Source organism: Charadrius vociferus, unplaced genomic scaffold (assembly GCF_000708025.1).
Source record: "Charadrius vociferus isolate BGI_N301 unplaced genomic scaffold, ASM70802v2 scaffold69, whole genome shotgun sequence".
In the NCBI taxonomy this organism is placed as follows: domain Eukaryota; kingdom Metazoa; phylum Chordata; class Aves; order Charadriiformes; family Charadriidae; genus Charadrius; species Charadrius vociferus.
This window is the reverse complement of record NW_009649937.1, coordinates 647645-655171: the sequence shown is the minus strand read 5'-3', so window position 1 is coordinate 655171 and position 7527 is coordinate 647645.

The window sequence follows — 7527 nt, the reverse complement described above, 5'->3', positions numbered from 1 at the left end:
AGGTGGTGCTGGAAGTACTGCTACCAGTGTAACCAGCATGGTGCTATGCTGGCAGACCTTACCTGCTGCTTTCATTATTGACCTGGGCTCATATTTGACTGCAACACTATTGCACCCATGTGCTAAAGCATCCCAAGCTCAGTTCTCAGCACCCTCCTGGGGGTTTGTGAGGTTTAGGGCTTTTCAAGAAACTAAACTTAATGCTTTCCCTTGGTGAGCATTTTCAGTTACAAGTTGCAAGCTTGAAGTCACAGATTGTCATTTAGGACCTGAATCAGAGGTCCCTAAAGCCAGTAAAAAGCTTCTCATTGGCTTCAATGTTTTGGGTTTTTTTCATATTTTCTGTCTAATTCCTTTTTACTCGTCCTGTGGAAATGGGAATTACACATAATCTGTCCCAAGGATGCAGCTCCATACAAGGGCTGATATTGGAAACATTTGTTTAAGACCCAAGAGCAGGAGAACAGTGTGGTTACAGAGAGACAAAACTGGGATTAAAGACAAGATTAGCATTTCAAATAAATCAGCGCAATTGCTGAGCCCTAATGTGTCCTCGCCAGGCCATCAGACTTCTGAGGGAAGTCACTCCAACCAGGGCCAGCCTCCTCCCACTCCAGCAGCCCACACTGCTGTACCCCACATTCAGAGGAAAGGCTTTTTTTCCCAGTCTGATCCCTTTCAGCCCGCTCTTTTCCCAGGATAAGGCACTAATTAATTCTTTTCATTTCTATTTATACCCATTAGTCATTGCAAAAGTGTCCCCCAGTAGATTTATGGTTCAATATAATGAGTATGTCTTGAGGGAATATTATTCATAGTTAGCTGAAATCTAACAAAGAAAGTAGTTATTTTTTTTGTAACCTTAGCCAGTGTAGTAATTTCATGGGGAGGCAGTGAAAAGGGCTCCAGCAGTGAAAAACCAAATATTTAGATAGAAGATCATCAGCAAAAGAAGGAAACTGAAATCTCTTTCTTAGGTCTGTACATGGCGTTAAGGACCGTGGGTGCGGCGGGATGTGACTAAGTTAAAAAATGTACATTTTTTTCAACCATCATGGCTAAAAGGCTGGGGAGAGGAATGAGGTTTCCTCTATAAACTATGTGGGTTTTTTCTCTTAATTTCATGGAAACACCACTGCAATTTTTTCCTTCTCGTTTCTCTGGTGACAAGAAAATAAAACAAATGCAGCTGGGTCATTCTGCTCTTGCTGTATTTCACCATGAAGCTCCAAAGACACAAACGGTGTGGTTTAACTCGTTCCCGACCCCGGGCTACGAAACTAAAGATGATTTGAAATCTCCACAAAAATAGCTCAGGATTATCCAGCATGTACTGCAGATCACAGAGGCATCAGCTGCCTCTCCAGGGTCCTGCCTTGCCAGGGAGCTGGAATGCAATTGCTTCACTATGCAAAGGCTCTTCCCCATGAGTCAGTCTGATCTTGAGCAGAGAGTGAGGTTTGGGACTCAGATATCTTGACTGGCTTCATGGAAAAACTGTGCTGCAAGAAATGAAAGACACAAAAAGCAAGGATTGTGAAACTAGCAAAAGGGGAAGTATTCTGGGAGAAAGGGTTTCAGTCCATCCTTTCCCCACTCACTCTCCTCTCTGTCCACCCAGTTTTTGCTTGCTGAGTTCACTTAAGATCTTGTGTTACTGCTACCTGGCACCTCTGGGAGGGTCCTGGGAACCCTCACTTCCCCTGGTATTGAAATGCCTGAGATGGCTCTTCCACCCACTGCACAGTGGCAAGGAGTTCCAGAAATGGTCAGCTGAAAGCCCTGGGCTTTCACCCTGTTGGGAGGGAGCAGCTCAAGAAGTGGTGAGCTGTCAGGGCACTGTAGAAAAGCTGACTCTAGACAATAAGCCTTGACTGAGCAACTGAAGGTAAAATATTAACAAGTTCATAAGTATGGCCTCAATTTCAAAAGGGCAAACTTCAAAACCCCAAAGAAATTGTGTGGCCAGAGCAGCTTGGCACAGGACAAACTTGTCCTAGGAAGGGAGATCTTGAGCAGAGGGGAAATAAAACTTGGAGCAAGGGTTTCTGCACTAGTGAGATCTAAACTAACACTTTGGGAGGATTATTGGAAAAGGTGGGGAAGCAGGCTCATGCCTGCCTGTAGAAGCAAAGCCTTGGCGAGGAGTAACCTGCAGCTGGGACAGAGAGTCAGGACCACACTGTTCCCTTGGGTGGTCTCTCTCTACAAAACCTCTGCTGTGCAGAGCAGAATAGAAACAGGCCCTCAGCCTACCAACAAAAGCATGCTGCATCATGCTAATGCCCCGCTGGTGGTATTAAGGGTGGCTCCTCTAAGCTTCTCTGCAGTCTGTGTTGCGTGGGACCAGCTGGAAGATGGGGAACCACAACCTGCATTTCTGGCTGCTCCTTTTCCTACCAATGTATCTAAACAATGTAGCATCTCTGGGATGTCATCAAGATCTAAGGATCTTGAGCTCTAGTGAAAAAACACAAGGTCACAGATATGGGCCTGCGTCTGGCAAGGTTTCAATAATGCTGTAGATTGGGAAATCCTTAGGGCTGTTTAAGATAAAATTCTAGAAACTCCAAACAGTACCAACAGTACCTTCTATGTGTTAGCAAACAACAATTTACAAGCACGCGAATGCTGTGTATAAAATCAGCGAGCTAAGTAAATAAGAACCTCAATAGCATAGGGGACTTAAATGTTAACACCAGAATATTAAAGTAAGAAAAACTATGCAAAGCCTCAGAATGCACTTGTGTGTTCATGATGACTTTCTAAACATCCTGGAGCAGTTGGCTTTAATGGCTTAAATCCCAGGAAATGCTGCTAAAATATGGTATCAAATGAACATTTGCTTTTTTCATCAGAAAGTTTCCCCTTTGGGTCTCATTTTACCACGACTGAAGAATGTCAAACACAGTGGGGGCTGTTGCTCACGTACATGACCTGGGTTAATCTAGAAAAATAAATGTTTTTTCTTGTTTTGTTTCTTTAATAGATGTCTTCTCCTGGCCACTGGTGAGGATGAGCAAGACCTGCCAGGAATGTCTCAGAGCCAGCCATGCCTTCACCCAGTGTCCACACAAAGGGTGGTGAGGGTTAGGAGGTGGATCAGCACAGGTGATGTTGTAGTAGGTGTCTGCTGCAGACCACCTGATGAAGAAGAGGAGGTGCATTAAGTTTTCTTTAGGCACTTGGAGGAATCCTTGCAGCCACAGACCTGAGTACTCATGAGTGAATTTAGCCACTTCACTATCTGCTAGGAGAGCAGTGTGTCTGGGCGTGACCACCACAAAAGGTTTCTGGAATGGTTTGAAGGCAATTTCGTGATGAGGGTGGTGAATGAACCAACTAGGGGAGATGTTCTTTTGGACCCTGTACTCAAACATGGGGCAGAACTGGCTGAAAATGAGAAGGCTGGAGGCAGCCTTGTCTGCAGGGACTACAAGTCTGTGGCACTTAAGGTGCTGAGAGAAGTCAGCAAGGCAAACAGCAGAATTACAGCCTTGAACCTCAGAGGAGCAGGGATGTGCCTGTTGGGGGAGAGGAATACAAATGCATTGTACGAATTGAGTTAGGAAGCAAGAATTTCAGAAAATGGCAAATACAAAAGAGCATAAAATCCATCCTTCTGTTTGTAGTCAGTGAAAATACTACAATTATCAACTGCATACTTACAATTATTTGAAAACCAGGATTCATTATTTTCACCAAGCACTTAACAATCTTGGCCCCATTTTTGGTTCTCTTCACATATTTAGAAAACAAGACCCTTGGAGACCACTGTATATTCTCAGAATCACATGAAGGGTGGATGCAATTGCAGGCAGACAGAAAGAAACTACAGTAGCTGTTTTCCAGAGAACAACAGCAGTCTCATAAAGCTGTTTCAGATGTATGCATGTGATATAAAACTAGGAGACTGCATTTTATTGGGAGTTACAACTCAGATGTAAAAAAAAAAGAGCAGCTACACAGTTTACTAAGTAACAAATAAATATAAATCACATTATATCTACAAGGGGATGTAAATAAAATGGTAGCCGTCCGTGCCTGACTGACTCCCTTACTTCAAAGTCTAGACAGTCATAGACGAGAGCAGAAAATCTTGCCATTTTTTTCTTCATTCTTTCTTTCTACTCTTCAGCTTCCTCCATTTCCCCTCTCTCAATTTTTAATGTAATTGAATGCTAAATATCTGCTCAGTACATAGCGTATTCTGTGAGCAGCAATAACAGTATGCAGGTCAGATACAGAGGGGATGAGCAACTAATCCAAGTTCATGTACATTCTCTGCAAAAATCTTTCCATGAGATTTGCAGTTCCACTGAAAGGAGGAAAAAAGAAAGGCAACCCATTTGAGGATTAGGAAGAGGTGCCAAAGAGAAGACAGAAGTAGTGGATGAGGATCCCATGAGTGAAGGGGAGTGATTCCTCACCTGGACAGACCCCCATATATATATATATACACCTCAAGCACTACGTATAAAAGAGGATCGCTGCACACAGAAAGAAATGTATTTGCCCATCTTTCTTCCCTTTACAAAGAAGAAAGAGGATGCTAGATAAAATTTTGGTAGTGTCTCAAAAAGCTCCTGCCCCACATCTATTTTCCTCTAGAGCTTCCTACATTCTCATGCCATTCACAAGAACAAAAACTCAGTCATGGGGAACTAACTCAGGCTTTTAATGCTGTTAGTTATAAAAGAAGATTGTAAAAAACCCCAATAAATCCAGAAAAAAAAAAGCAGCATCTTGTTTTGAGTTTATTTTGTCCAAATTTCTATGTAAACAAGACATACTACTACTTCAGTGTGCCTGTATGTTAGACAGCCCCAACATATGAAATGAACTCACCAGATATGGCCATCTATGACAGAGGTGTGAAGATAATAGTCCTACAAATGTCATGAAAATGGATGCCTAGGTAGGTAAGAAAGACCAAGTTAGCCTTTCTTATTGAGGGAAAGGATGCAAGAGATGGCTATTTTGTAAAATGTATGAGAATCCTCATGGGGACAAGGCATTATGTCATGTCAAGCTGCAGGAAACAGTTTTGATTTAACATGAGAAAGTTCAAGAAGGATGCACAGAAAGTTAAAAGTGTGTAGGTCCTTTGGTTAAGAAACGGCAGACAAAAGACAATGTTCACAAGTCTACAAGGAGGAAGGGGGAGATATGGAGGTGTGGGCCTGTGCTCTCCTCCTTTCTACACTTTGAGCCCTCATCAGCAATGTGTTGTCCAGATGTGCTGTCCAGTTGTTTGTGGTAAGGCATCTTTCTGGAGAAACAGCTTCTGCGGGGGCAGATTTACCTAGAAATAGACATACTGAACATGGATTAGAAGCAGCGTTGATGGGTAGTCATGGACACAACAGAGCTTGGACACAGCAGCAAAGTAGGCAAAAGAAACAGCCTGGTATGTGGTGTGTTCACCGGATTACTGGAAGGTGAATGTTTTACTTAGTACATCTCATGTACTGTCTGGTAAATCACTGTCATCTGAAGTTGGACCCCTCATCCTGCTCTGTCATGGGGCTTTGAGATGAATGGGGAAACCGGCACGTAAAATTCTAGCTTATGCCTGAGGTTCCTATAGGTGCTGCTTGAATATCACAGAATCATAGAATCATTTATGTTGGAAAAGAACTTCAGGATCATCGAGTCCAACTATAAACCTAACACTGCCAAGTCCACCAGAATACTCCTGATGAAACTGCTGATACAGAAGATACTCCAGAAATGTACCTTTTTAAGCACTAGCAGCTACACAGAGTTGGGTTTATTATTTTCACCTGGCAGTTCAGATGTTTTTCTCAAACACAAACAGCCTAAGTAACATGTTTCTGTAGATCAGGACTGGTAGGTCAGCAGCTTACTCTAGGATCTCTTGAGACAAATCCTTTGCTTTTGTCACTAGTTGGGAGTCAGTAGAGTGAAATGAGGGATAAATTGGGTTTCCCAGGTGAAACTACTATGTCTGGCCACTGTGGCCGGATTCTGTCCTTTCACACTGTCCATTTATACAAAAGTTTGGAGACAAAAAGTCATAGCTCAAGAGATAACAGGCCATGAAATGGTCAAGTTCGAGATCCTCGAGGCAGCAAGGAAAGTGTGCAGCAAACTGACCACCCTGGACTTTGGGAGAGCTGACTTCGGCCTCTTGAAGAATCTGCTTGGTACGGTGCCATGGGATGAAGCGCACAAGAAAGTTGGTTAATATTCAAGGATCACCTCCTCCAAGCTCAGGAGTGATGCATCCCTACAAAGAGGAAGGCAAGCAGAAAAGCCAGGAGGCCTGCGTGGATAAACAAGGAGCTCCTGGACATGATCAAAAGCAAAAAGGAGGCCTATAGGGAGTGAAAACAGGGGGGAGGAATACAGAGGAATCATTCGAGCAGCCAGGGATCAGGTTAGACAAGCTAAAGCCCAGGTAGAACTACATCTGGCCAGGGACATTAAGACAAACAAAAAATGCTTCTTTAAATATGTCAACGAGAAAAGACAGACTAGGGAGGATGTGGGCCCTCTCTAGAAGGAAACACAAGAACTGGTTACCCAGGACAGAGACAGAGCTGAGGTACTCAATGATTTTTTTGCCCCAGTCTTCACTGGAAAGCACTGCAGCCACACTGCCCGTGATGCAGAATGCAAAGGCAAGGACTGAGAAAATGAAGAACTGCCCACTGTAGGTGAAGATCAAGTAGGAGACCACCTGGGGAACCTGAAGGAGCACAAGTCCATGGGACCTGGTGAGATACATCTGCGGGTCTTGAGGGAACTGGCAGATGAAGTCACTAAGCCACTAGCCATCATATTTGAGAAGTCATGGCAGTCTGCTGAGGTTCCTGCCAACTGGAAAAGGGGAAACATAACCCCTATTTTCAAAAAGGGACATAAGGAAGACCCGGGGAACTACAGGCCAGTCAGTCTCACCTCTGTGCCTGGCAAAATCATGGAGCAGATCCTCCTGGAAACTCTGCTAAGGCACATAGAAAACAAGGAGGTGATTGGTAACAGCCAGCATGGTTTCACCAAGGGCAAGTCATGCCTGACAAATTTGGTGGCCTTCTATGAAGGGGTTACAGCGGCAGTGAACAAGGGAAGAGCAACCAATGTCATCTACCTGGACTTCTGCAAAGCATTCGACACTGGCCCACACGATATCCTTGTCTCTAAATTGGAGAGACATGCATTTGGCAAATGGACCACTCGGTGGATAAAGAACTGTCTGGACGGTCGCACTCAAAGAGTTGCGGTCAACTGCTCGATGTCCAAGTGGAGACCAGTGATGAGTGGCCGTTCCTCAGGGGTCGGTACTGGGACCTGTACTATTCAACATTTTTGTCGCAGACATGGACAGTGGGGCCGAGTGCACCCTCAGCAAGTTTGCCGATGATACCAAGCTGTTTGGCAAGGTAGACACGCTGGAGGGGAGGAATGCCATCCAGAGGAACCTGGACAGGCTGGAGAGGTGGGCCCAAGCCAACCTCATGAAGTTCAACAAGGCCAAGTGCAAGGTCCTACATCTGGGTC